Here is a 15,094-nt window from a genome sequence, read left to right as displayed (position 1 = left end):
TCCCACTTTGTTGTTAGAGCATAATGGCTTCGGTTTTCATTACCCACGGTTTTGTTGAAATGTGCCGAAACCCTTTTCCAAGAACAACTAGCACTTTGTTCATTCCCGACTTGTTTACATGTGGAGATTTGTATCCACGCTTGCGCCAAAGATTCCTCCTCACTTGCCGACCAATTTTGTTTCGGTGCTCTATTTTTGTATTTTCGCTTTGGGACACCAACATCTTGTTTTTGAACCTCTTGAACTTCAATTCCATCTAAATTAGAAAATACATGAACACAAATGCATATCAATTCGATCTATATATGTAAACAGAAAACAAATGCATATCAATTCGATCATCTATATTTATATAACAGAAAATGCTTATCTATATCTATACATGAACACAAATCTATATGAAAATGCATATCTATATCTATATATCAATCGGCTATATCTATATCTACATCAAAACAGAAAATGCATCAAAATAGAAGATAATTCAATCGGCTATATGTATATCTACATCAAAACAGAAAATGCATCAAAACAGAAGACAATTCAATCGGCTCTATCTATATCTATATATCAAAACAGAAGACAATTCGGCTATATCTATACCTATATTATATCTATATATCAAAACAGAAATCAAAACAGAAATCAAGAACAAATATTTCAATTCGGCTATATCTATACCTATATTAATCAAATCTATATTTTAATTCGGCTATATCTATACCTATATTAATCAAATCTATATTTCAATCGGCTATATCTATACCTATATCAATAAAATCGAAAACAAAAACAGAATGAAATCTATACGTATTTCAATCGGCTATATCTATACCTATATCACTAAAATCGAAAACAAAAACAGAATGAAATCTATACGTATATCAATCAGCTATATCTATACCTATATCAATCAAATCGAAAACAAGAACACAAAAACAGAAAGTATACCTTATGGCTGCTCCAATTGCGTTTCGGGCACGGCGTCTTGATCGTATTCCATTTGCGAATATGAACGATTTGGTTAATTAACCAAATCGTTCAACCAGTCAAACTCATTTGCACCCGGGAGGGAGTCGAAGCCATCGAGAGAATACGATTGATTTGGTTGAGAAATAGCGTGTCGTGGAAGAGGGGAAATTGGTTCGGGTCGATAGTATTGTTGCGAGGTTGACCTACTCGTCTGAAATGGATCAACTGGTACTTGATGTTGTTGTGGTCACACCATTTGTTGAGGCTCCCGATTTTGGTTGTTGTGGTCGAATCATTTGTTGAGCCCGTCCACGACCACCTTGCACCTTTGACATTGAGTTTTTCATTCTAGGATCTATATTTAGGTTTATATGTTGGTGTATATATGTTTTGTGATCAAATATGTAGTGTGTATGTATATATATCAATGGTGGAACCGGTTTTCTAAGCCCAAAAACAACCCTTAACTTTTGAAACGAGGCAAAATGGGTCCCTAAAACGGTAACTATACCGTTTGAATTATTTTCATTTAACCCCCCCTTAAGGGTCACCTTAAGCTTCAACACCCCAACCCTCCACGAGAATGAAGCTCGCCAACCCCATCTCCCTCCTCAAGTCGCTGCAGTGGCGACCGAACCATTCCCTAACTCACGAGCTCGCTCCATCTCTCTTGGCATCTCGCCGTCGACTCCCTCCCCCCTTATACTCAAAATATCCTTATTTCTTAATCCTAATTTCCTATACACGTAATCTATACTTTTATACTATTTAGGGATTAATCACGGGAAGACCAACATACTTTCCCATTTGTACACGGTTGCCCATTATACTTTTTTATTGATGAGGTTTACCCACATATTTTTTTTGTACATGGTTGACCAATATTACCGACTATCACAGGTAAACCGGTCAACTTTGGGTCAACCGTGTACAAAAAAAAAGTTTGTGGGTAAACCTCATCAATAAAAAGTATGATGGGCAACCGTGTACAAATGGAAAAGTACGTTGGTCTTTTCGTGATTAATCAAAAAAATAATAAGTAGCGATGTATGGCTAAAAAAATATCTTATGGATGATCCCGCATACTTAACACATGCGAATCTTTCTTACTAAAAAAGGACTAACAACCAAATATTTCATACGAAACCCAAAATAAAATTTTTTTGAACATTTTGACGTTGTGGATGTTGCATATCATTGCAACCCAATAATAATGAATGTTGGTGTCCGATCTCAAAACTTATTTTTTTTTGTAACGAGGTCTTAAGACCCGTGCGTTGTACGTCCGAGATGAATTATATTATTTTCATTTTTAACGTGCGGTTTAAAAATGATCTATATTAGAACGATGTTGAGTTGTGTGTAAGAGTATAGTTATAATATGGACATAATATAAAGATAGAATGTAAGGAAACAACTGACAATATAATATATAGTTGTGTTGATTAAAAATTACATGTTTACGAACGTTGATTAAAATTGGATTAATCACGAGAAGACCAACGCATTTTCTCATTTGTACACGGTTGCCCATTATACTTTTTTATTGATAAGGTTTACCCACATATTTTTTTTTGTACACGGTTGACCCAAAGTTGACCGGTTTACCTGTGATAATCGGTAATATTGGTCAACCGTGTACAAAGAAACAAAGTATGTGGGTAAACCTCATCAATAAAAAGTATAATGGGCAACCGTGTACAAATGGGAAAGTACGTTGGTCTTCCCGTGATTAATCCCTACTATTTAATTAATATAACAACCATCTTTTTAAAAGTTATGGAGGAATTATCTAAAATGTCATTAATAATTGAATTATAATATCAGTCATTTATCCAAAAATATCCATTAACATTTTATCATTTACCTTTATATCACTTATCTACACCACTCGACGCCGCTCCACCACCAACAATGGCCCCAACCACCACACCATTGCCGCCACAACACGCCGCATCGCGCGGGTACCGTGCTAGTATACCTAGAAATTAACCTAAAATTTTTAAATGTTGACATGTTGATTATACTAATTATCTTTCCTAACCTTATCATTTGATTCTTCTACACGTTATCATCTTATAATTAAATTGATTTTTAAGCATATAAGTTCGGTTAATTTACCATTATCTATTTATATACACAAAATTATCATTCTAACCTTAATTTTCAACACTCTCTCTCATTAAATTTTTATACACAAAATTATCATTCTAATCTCAATAAATTAATTTACACCATCAATCCATTCTCTTTTAAAATATCTCAACTACCCTTTTACATCAATTACATTTACATTAAATACTTACATCCACCACAACCAATGAATTGCTGCCAGCACCGCTAATCGCCCCACTACCAAATTATCGTCTCATTGCATGGGTACAATTCTAATAATTGTTTTATAACTTTGTTTTAATATATTATATATCAAACATAGTCACCTTAGAGTTAATACCATTAAAATAAAAAATATAAGCATAGTTGTATATATAAATTTTTTAGTACGAGTTTCTTTTTGTCTATTTTCACTAATAATTTTCTTTTTGATAAATGTTGTGCAAAGCGCATGTACTTCGACAGACACTCAAAATAAATCACATTCTAACTCGATCGGATAAGTTTTTACCCAAAATCGTTGTCGATCTCGCCATGTCCAATGTGCAATTCACATATTGAAACAACAAGCTACCTCTTTGGCTCTTCATTCATTGCACATTTGCAGATGCACTTTGGATCTTTATACTCATATGGTGTCACCTCTCACTTACTAAACCATATAGTGTAAAGGACCTCTTACAGATCCATAAATCACTTCTCGCAAATTATGAGAAATAGAAACTCAAAAATCTCATCATCTTATCATACTGTTCGGTAATTTGGAAGTCAAAAATGAACGTGTCTTCTCAAACAAGTCCCCCTCCCTGTGTTTGCATACAAAGGGATCAAAAGTAACAGCTTTTATCTTGTTATGACGTAAGATGACCTCAATGGACTAGATTTAATTTCTTGTTATGACGTAAGATGACCTCAATGGACTAGATTTAATTTCTAACCCCTTGCTATATGTTTCTCTGAATCTTCCTTCATTTGCTTGTAAAGTTGTAACTTACTAGCTTTTCGCTAGATATTAAATTAGTAAGGGGATAATAAGTATGCTGCTACAAGCATGCTTCTAGCATGATTTTGTGTGGGGGATGATTTTGTATTTACACATGTGATTTTCAGGAGGAGGGGGGGGGGGGGATTGTGAGGAGGAATGAAGAAGTATACATGCTTCTAGCGTCATATTTGTTTTTCCCTATTAATAATACTATCGAATGTTAAAATAATAATAATAATGAAATTATAGTTTACGTATAGTGTTGTGATTGTTACAACCAATGTTTTAAATACATGTATATACTGGTTGGTATTACCGGTATCAGAAGATACTCCGATATTATAATCGGTATTTCACTATTCACTACCGCCCGATATATTTGGTATTCCCGGTATTACTTTTCCAGTATTTTCAATTTATTAGTTATGAATTATTTTTAAAATTATTTTTATGATACTTTAATGTTGTTTTTTTTTATTTGTGAACTAAAAAACTTATATTTTGTTGTGAATACCTATTTGGTATTATTTTTTTGTAGATTATAATTATATTTTAATTATTTTTGTTAAATTGTAACAATTTTTGTAAGATTTTAATAAAAAACAAAATAATATGAAATCGTCGTACCGAATGGTATTTTCAACAATACCAATAATATCTAAAAAAAATTTCACACTAGCAAAAGTAAAATACTTGTTTATAAACATTGGTTACAACACAAATATGAGCAAGTCCTAACACATAAGCCCAATTTTGTTTTTTTAAAACTAATTATGCGTAGCACATCAAGCTTATATGTTAACTTTTGAAATTATATATATATATATGTATATAGGCCGGGGTGAGTTATTTTAGGAACACCCCTTATTTTAAGACCAATTAGGACTACATCATAATCATCATCACCGGCCACCACCACCATGATCATCTCCGACCAAAAATATGGTTGTTTTGGTCAAAAATTATCCAAGATAATCAACCTTGAAGACTTGGATCAATTATGTAACCAAACTTTCGTTCGTGAGGTTAAGGGCTTATAAAATTGGTTTAGATTCAAAGATGCGTTTAAAATAAGTATGATAAATCAAGATTATGTCGACTTAAACAAAAGAAGGTAGTCAAAAGATTTCGCAAATAACTATATAATCAAATATAAGATAGATTAAGCAAGATAAAGAAAGATAAACGTAAATAAATGCGGAAAATAAAGAGAAAGGACAAAGAACACCTAGATTTGTTATCGAGGAAAAGCCCTTAATCCTTTATGGATTGCCGGCATAAAAACCCCGGGAAGAAGCAATCGTCCCTGCCTTGTTCTTTTATTAATGGTGTAAATTGGTTACAATGATAAAGCTACTTGATCGATCTTTCTAAGTAAAGAAAAGTGTGTTGGTTGTTTACAAGTATGAGCAGAGAAAATAAGCAAGTAAATATGTGAGTGTGTGTAATGTTGTATATCCTATGATCGATCAGGTCCTCGTTTATATAAAGTAGCCTAGTAACTAATTTTTCGAAATTACAGGGATCTTCCTGGTCTTCATCTGGTGAACGTTGGAGCATATCTTGACTGATATTGTAGCCGTTTGAAGATATTCTCCTCATGCTGAATTCCTTTTAAAGTCCGATTGTGATGCTGGGCTAAGTCTTCTTTGCGTGTTGATCAAATAAGACATGTGTTGAATCTCTTTTGTACCGTTAGAGATATTTCCCTTGTGATAAATATCAAGTTACCTGCATAATATTCTCATATAAACAATACTTGAAGTTTATCGTTAGTAATTCGTCAAGGCGTGTCAAGATCCTGAAGGTCCATGATCATGAGGTCCCAAGATAATGAAACCTGAAATTTCACCCATAACAATGGTCCTCCAGCTCAGGCTCCTACCGTCGTCGCCGGAAAATCATGTTTCAGATAATTAACACATGTGTAAGTTGACTTAAAAATGATTTTCCGGTGGTCCCTGTCACCGGAAAATCATGGTGATGGTCGGAGATGATGATAGTGGTGTCTAAGTTACAAAAAACAAATGTCCTACTTGGTCCTAAAAGAATGAGTGGTACTAAAATAACTTTCACACATACACACACATATATATATAGGGGTTATCCAATAAGAACAATATAAAAATAAGAACATGTAAGAACCAATAGAAGACTACCAAATCATCAGATTTTAAAAAGGGTAATTAAGATAATTGCAAAATATTATTTAATTTATAATTTTTTTTATCAAATACGGAGTAGTCTCTCTATATAACTAAGAGATAACTTTCAAAAAAAAAAACTAAGAGATGATATGTTTTTTTTTTAGGTGACACTTCTCTTTTTATGCCAATTAGGCTTTTTTCCTAGGTGTCATTTTCAAATAATTTTAAAGTTTTTTTTTATATATTTACATTTAGATATATATTTTTTAATGCTCATGTGACACTTCATTTGCCATGTCATCATTTACCTACGTGGACATTTGTTTTTTTTAATTAATCTTAAACAACAAATAAAAAAAGTCAAATACAAGATTAGAACTCATGACCTCTAAATTTTAATATTATGCACAAATCACTTGATCTAACTTAATATTTATTTATATTTTGCAAACTACGGTAGATATTCATTGAATTTTAAAACTAATTAAAACATATTGATAATATATTGTCGATCTTTGTAACTTATCTCTTTCTATCTTCCTTTGTATTAATTATCTTTATACGTGGAATATAATATAGTTTAATATAATATAAGACTAGATTATATTGATAATTACATCTAATATTTTACTAACCGATTATATTATCAATGTTAAATTAGATATTTACTTTATCATTTTTACACATATATTTTTGATATTTAAATCTATATTTGTAACTTATCTTCATATAACTAAGATTCTGTGTTTTGATAATATATGAGCGCAAAGATGTTTATATATTCTTTAAACCACGTCTTTTTATTAATTCAATGATACTTATCATTGTGTCGTTCTAAAAAAAATTAAAAAAATAATGATTATTGTTTTAAGTGAGATTGTTTTTTATATTATATTTAATATATCTAGATCATAGAAAAAGATTTTATGATTTATAAATATTTACGTTTCATTAGTCATGTTTTAACATATTTGATAAGTATATATATATATATATATTTATAAATTATAATTTTATTATTTGCATCAGTTGTAAATTGACTATTTTTTATATTATCATAAATTATTACGTTCTCGGTCAGTCTTGTACAACGTGCGGATTTAATATAGTTATTAATATAAAGTGCCTTTTCAAATTTAACTTGATATCAATTAGAACAATAGAACGACTTCTGTAACGCCTTTTCAAATATGCCATTAAAGTAAAAATTGACTACTACAACCATCTCAGACTATGAGGGCGTATATATATATATATATATATATATATTTTTGTCCCATTCGATCTTGTTCTTCTTAACATTAGGTGTAATAAGTGTACGTTTAAGCATTATTTTTTGCCCCGTTCGATTTTATTTTCTTCACAGTAGAGTGTTCAATTGCATGAATTTGAATACATTCAATTGTCCTCTGTAATTTGGATGCATAGTTCCTTGGATGCATAAGACATATTAAATAAAAAGATACACAACTCTTATAAAAATTAAAGGATGCAAAACTTTTTTTAAATGTGGATGCATAACCCCTTGATATAAATGAGGATGCAAAGCTTTTCTAAAATATGGATGCATAATTCCAAAGTGGATGCACAATTATTTATATTGAAAAATAGGTGCAGAACTCTTACAGAAATATGGATGGGAACCTCCTATACTATATGAACGTGATATAACTACTTTTACTAATTGGAAAACTGCCATGTGCCCATGAACGTGGTGTAATTTCGCATGCATGTTTTCTTTTTATGTTTTTTTTTTCCTTTTAATTCAATTACCTTTATGTCTTTTAAAATATATATATGTAAAAAAATATATTTACTATTAATTTCATTAAATATTTCTAAAACACCCTCAATCATCTTAGCCTTTAATTTTTTTCATCCAATGACCAAAAATTGTTCTTGTTCTCATTTTCAATGGCCAAAAATTATATAATATATTATATAATATATATTATATTATATATATTATATATATTAATGGCTACCATAGCCAAGAGAAAAAAACATATTAAGTTTTCATCTAAACCATTGAAAATATAACAAAAATCAATCTAAACCATTAAAATACAAAGTTAAAGTCAAAGTTTTATAAATAAGGAAATTTAGAAGTTATATACAAATACATTAAACATGATTGCAAAATTAAACGTGAATGAGTCGTTTACAACATACGGTCAAATGGCTTCTTATTAATATAAGGCAAGTATATTTTTAGTTACAACATTCATGTTTTCCAACTACTACAAACAATATTGCATTTGTTCACACTTTCAAGTGAGTGTAAGCAAATTAAAAATTTTGTCACGCTTTTTAGTGTGTAGAAATATATCTATACTCCCTTATAAAGCAAACTGGCTTTAAGGGAGTAAGAACCTGAAATGTCCAATCTACCCTCCAACTTATTACATGTATACTTCCATTAAGAACTGTTACGAACTGCTTAGACAAATATGCCCTGGCTAATACTGGAAAAAAAAACCCTCTGTAGAACTACTTATTTCCACAATTGTATATTCAAAAATATCTAAAATGTTTAAAAGTAACTTTGCTTTTCTCGGTAAGATACCAATGGATATAAAGAGGCTGTCAATAGATATACAGAAATGAAAGCGAGGTTCCATGATGATGCAACTAAACCAAAATAAGATTATCGATAGTTGGTTGATTATTTAGCTTTGTATATAATAACTTACAATTCATTTTTTTTTTGAAATACGGGTAGACAAGTTTGTTTACATGTTGATAAATAAAAAAAAGTGGGTGATTTTTGATTGTTGTGTTTACATATTGATATTGATAACCCATCTTATTCGTCGTCACCATCACCCGTTGCCTCTACCGTCACACCGCTATCATCATCGCCGCCGCATCGTGCGGGCATTCATCTAGTTGAATTAAAAGTGTATGGAAATTTCTCCATACTAAAAAGTGTGTATAAATAAAAGTTCACACTTTTTAGTGTGAACTTTCATAGTTATTTTGTCACACCTCATTTGTTCACGGTAAGTTTTTTAGTTACCGTTGACAAATGAAGTGTGACAAAATAATTATGAAAGTTCACACTAAAAAGTGTGAACTTTTATTTCTACACACTTTTTAGCGTGGAGAAATTTCCACACACTTTTAATTCAATATAATTCTACACACTAAAAAACGTGACAAAATTTTTAATTTGTTCACACTCACCTAAAAGTGTGAACAAATGCAATATGATTTGTAGTGAACCAACAAAGTGACAAAAAATAAAATAAAAATGCATTTGACTTTAATGAGTACATCTTGAATGTTGACAACAACTTTTTGAAGAACGATAATTCTAAACAAGAAACCGAGGGTGAGGCAAACCTCAAATCAATGAAATTGCATAAGACTATCAATGTTAATGATCTAGGCGATGAAAAAGTAACATCATGTAAACTAATACTTTTTGTAAAAAAGAATAATTTGTAACTATTTATTTTTACCCTTTTTTCATTGAAGGATGAGGTTGATGGTGATAAGCTTTTAGATGATGCTAAGTTGCTAAAAAATGACATCTATATAATGAAAGATCAAGCATATATTCAAATCAAAATCATTACATACATCTAATATGTTATAAATTTGCTTATTAATATGTTTATCTAAAATGTATCTAATTCTCTATTATCTCAATTTCTTTTGTAGGATGATTTTTAATTGAGATTGATGATGATATTCACTTCATATATATAGTTTCGAACCTGGTCAACGACCGGGTATAGATCTAGTTATATATGGTTACCACAACTAAGAGAAAAAAAAGATATTTAACTATTAATCTAGGCCATTCAAATTCAAAAACAATGCAATCTTAGTCCTTCAAATTAAAAGTCAACTAAGCTATTTAAACATGATACCTTTTTAAGATTATTTAAAAGGCATTATTTATTTATTTCTATTTAAATATCTTATCGAGTTTTAATGTAAAATTTGTGATATGTAGTCAGTACTATGTATCATGCATGCCATAGTTAATGTTTGAATGGCCTCCCTATATGTATGAAATGTTTCATTATGCGAATGTAAACAAGTAGTAATTAATTTTTATAGGGGCATATATAATGAAAGACTACGGGTTTTATAAAAAATTTAAAAAATTGAAATTATATAACATCATAATATAAAAAATGTGATATACTGATTTTATAATATGAGACAGGCACTTAAAAGTAATTTCATTACTTTGAATAAATTTTTTTATCATAAAAATATTGAATAATAGAAATATGACAACCATTGAAATGAAATGGATAGATACTTGTGTAATGCAGTAGTTATGGTGGTGGTGACGATGATTGGTGGTCCTGATCTAAGTATTTAAGGACATAAATTTCGGTGTTTCGGTTAAGGACCGATATACGAAATATCGTTTTTTTCGGTGGTATTTCGGTAATTCTAATATTACATATATATTTATATATATACATAAATAAGAGTAAAAGATGAAACCTGAAAGTGCTGAAATAGAATATACATTGCTGAAAACAAAAACAGATTGCTGAAAACACAATCTGAATACGGAAAACGGATTGCAGATTGTTGAAAACAGAAAACAAATCCAGATTACTGAAAATAGAAAAACAGAATTCGGATTGCTTGAAAACAGACTTCAAAAGCAGAGAACTAGAAAACAGAAAATAGAATCCAAAAAGCAAAGCAGAAAACATAATTCAGACGATCACATTAAACAGAAAAGCAGAGTTCAGAAGCTACTTTATAAAGTAGAAATTAAGATAGAAAATAAAAAATAGAAATTAAGATAGAAAATAAGAAAGAAAAATAGATGTTGTTTATGTTGCTGCTACTTTAAAAAATAGAAATTAAGATAAAAAATAAGATAGAGATCATACCTAATTGTTGTTTATGGTGTTGCTGCTTGAAGTCTACTTGCGCTACTACTGCTGCTTAAATAGTTGAATCTTGATCCGATTGGTGGTTATTGGAAATTAGGTTTCTTTTGTTGTTTTATATTTGGTGGGTTTTTTACTCATGTGTTTAATTGACATATGAGCCCAAAAAGAAACCCATTTATTTTATTAAGTTAACCTAAAAAAAAAAATAGAGAAAAAATCAACCGAAAAAACCACTGAATCAACCGAAATTTAGATAGATGAATTTCGGTCAAAACCACCGAAAATTTCGGAAACGAAATCTAAACCGAAATTCAAAACCGAAAATATGGCCAATCACCGAAAATTTCACCGAAATTTCACCGAAATTAATAACATAGGTGCTGATGATGATAGTAACGACGAATGTGACATATATGGGTATGTGCAGTGTGTGTTTGTCAAGTTGTTGGTGGCCCAACAACTATCTCCATGTTCAAAATAATATTAGTAAAAAATATATATATATATCGGCATATGTGTGGGAGGATATTTATTACGTTTTATGTTTGGTAGAAAAGTTTTGGTCTAGAACGCAAGTATTGAATTTTTACATCACGATGCCTACAATATTTAATATAGCACTAGTATGGTACCTGCACGTTGTAGCATGTACAATTGTCAGAAACCGTGTGCAAAAAAAAGAATGGGGAAAACAATTGGTGACTGCAATAACGGTTTGTGTGTGAATGGCTGTGACGTGGATTTGTATGGATGGTTGCAATAGGGAAAACGATTGGTGACTGCAATAACGGTTTGTGTGTGAATGGTTGTAACGTGGATTTGTATGGATGGTTGCAATATTTGTGGAAAGGGTATTTTGGATATTCCCCCCTGTATAACTTTTAACAGGGGGTCTATTCTCTTTATTAAATAACGAGCATGGTACCCACGCAATGCGACGGCGGTGGTGGGGAAGACGGTCTAGTGGTGTCAGTGATGGTACTATTGGTGGTGGTGGCGGTGTCAAGTGATGTAGGTTGATGTGATTGTGATAGCTGTTAATTGTTAAAATAAATGTTTAGAGTGTAAATTATAATTAATTAAAGGCATAACATAAAAAGTCACGGATAATTCTGGTAATTCAAAGGTAGAATAACCTAAAATAAAAAGGATCATTTTCTTTATAAGGGACTAAAGATATATATGTAATCTTTATACTAAATAAAAGAACATTGTTGTGACATCATCATTTAATAAAACTTGCTTATTTGTCACTTTTAAAATTTTGATTAAAGCTTAGTTCTTTTTTATTTAATTTATTTATGATGTCACAAATATTTTTCTTCTTAAAATTTATTTCATTTTTATTTTTGTTATTTTATGATGTTATTTTTTTAAACAAAATGTTTTTATTTTCTTTCCAAAACTCTAATAATTTATACATGGTCTTTTAATTTTCATCGTCTAAATAATTTTCTCATAATATATTTATAAATTATCCGTATATTATGTGGGTTAGTAAACCAATTATAGAGACTATTATTTTGAGGTTATGAATACCATTAGACTGTCGCAACTTAAGTGACGAAGATAGGTTTTTATAACACTTTTATTAATATGTCCGGATTGAATCCGGGTTAATTATCTAGTATAGATTAGTGTATATTATGGTTATCAAAATTTTCATGTTAAAAGAGGAAGTAAATACAGTATAAGAGAAAATAAATTAGAGAATTTTGATAAAGTTCTTTTTAAGTTTGGCGTAAAATCTTTTTAGTTAAAAAGAGATAGGAGTGATAATCAAATAAATGCTTTCTAAAAGATACAATTTTTTTTCATTTGTATATAAGACTAGCATTGTACCCGTGCGATGCGGCGGGACATAGGAAAAAAAAGCTAGTTAAGTAGTGGTAACGTGTTATTACATGAATATATGATTCAATTCAAGTGTTTCTTAGTCCGGCTAAAAGTGCAAACCGTCGTTGTTGTTTTCGAGTGAGCGTTTTTTATGTTGATTGATTATTAAATCCAATAACGCATGTAAGTTTTTTTGGTATACTATGTGAGCAGGGAAGGGAAGGGGCACGCGTAAGATCTTTTTTTAAGGGTATTTTTGGAATTTCAAGGATAAAGTGTTTGATGATAGTATATATTAAAAGGGTAAATTAGATATTTTAAAGATAGAGTGTTAAATTTTAGAGGGTTAGTTTGTTTATATAGATACTATATATATGAACTTAAAAAATCCATGCTAAATTCAACCGGTTGTTTGAATGTGAAGTGCTCAACATTACAAGTATACATTCTAAAATCTTAACACATTTTGTAAATAATTTATCTTAATATTATGTATGATTTGATATGAAACTTTGTCTCTTATATATATTAAAAGAGAACCTTTAAATAGTAAAATGAAAAAATCTATTCCTTACATTAAAATTCATCTTTATTTTTCACCCTTAGATTAAAAGGCTTACATCATCATTGATTGAACTTTTAATTAAATACGTTTTTAGTCCTCCAACTTGAACACTCATACATTTCAACCTTTTGCAACTCTCCACTATTGTTTTCATAATATAGATTGCAAGCATTATAGATCACTTATAGATTGGAAGCAATCCGAAAAACGCTCTTTTAAGTGCGCTCAAACGAAATTTTGCAAAAAATCATGTCCGATGTTTTAATAACAAAACAATATCAGAAACGCTCTTTTAAACGGATATTTTTTTTTTAACTCCGATCCATATTTTAATAAGGGTTCTTATTTACAAATTCTTGATTTTTTAGTATGATGATTATGATCGATCTTTCACATTCTAATTAGGGTTTTTTTTTTACAAGATGATTAAAATACAAGATAAATCTAAATGGAAATGATTAATCCTCCTAATAAATTAGCCTAAAGATCCTTCTAATTTTTAGATGAGGACATGTAAAAAAATCAGGAGGTGAGATTAGAAAAGAAGATTAGTGGTATCCACATGTCACAAGCTAAAGTTATTAAGAGGATTTTAAGACTAGTTTTTTAGGATGATAAATCATTTTCCAAATCCAAAATACAAGATATATATGATTATCAAAGAAAATATTTTTCCTCATTACGGTATATTTTTTCTTTTCTCAGTTTTTTATACTTTTTAGCAAGTTTTTTATATGTAAAAATTTAACTATTGATGGTTTTCTCGTGTTTCACGCGGGTTATAAGCTAATTTTGTTATATAATAAGATGTATATTTCTTGCAATGTGCGATACAAGTATAGATTTATTTTGTATTCGGGTCACCGACAGGTTACACTCGCTTGAACTTATTAATAACATGTTAGACCTCATGGTAAGTTGGCGGGTCAGTTTTTGCTCATATGAGTTTGTTTTGGATCAAGTAGGTTTAAAGTTAATTTGTCTTTGCATTTTTCTAAAGATACTATACCTAAAATGGGTAAGTTTTTGCTCATATTTCGAGGTCAAGTAGGTTTATAGTAAATTTGTTGTGATTGATTTATCTTAAATTATATAGTTAAAAACGGGTGATGTTATTACCTTACAACTTTTCTAAAGATACGAGACCTAAATGGGGTGACTCTCGATCTAAATGGTTTAACAGGTTGATTTCAATTCTAAAAGGTGTAAATTGTCGGATCAAATGAATTGGTGGGTCAACATATTAAAAACCATAATATAAATTTAAATATTTTTAGACAAGCAGGTTGACGTAATAACCCAAAAGGTCAACCAGGCCCTGACAAAAAAAAATCAAGTTGACAAGTTAACAAGTTAAGATCTCACAACCTTAACCTAAATTTTTTGAGTCGATTTCAACTTAAACTTCAGGTGAGCTCGATAATTGATAATCTTATTATATGTCAAACCAACTTTATATATGTTATATTAAAAAGTGTACAAGATTTAAGAATTTATTTTAACATTATACTCAGTGTCATAATACAATTTATTGTTGGATAAAACACTTTTAAATTTACTTAGTAACCCAGTCACCGACTGGTTATTGATCTAGTAATTT

Source organism: Erigeron canadensis, chromosome 3 (assembly GCF_010389155.1).
Source record: "Erigeron canadensis isolate Cc75 chromosome 3, C_canadensis_v1, whole genome shotgun sequence".
Classification (NCBI taxonomy): Eukaryota; Viridiplantae; Streptophyta; class Magnoliopsida; order Asterales; family Asteraceae; genus Erigeron; species Erigeron canadensis.
Note: the sequence above shows the minus strand (reverse complement) of the source record.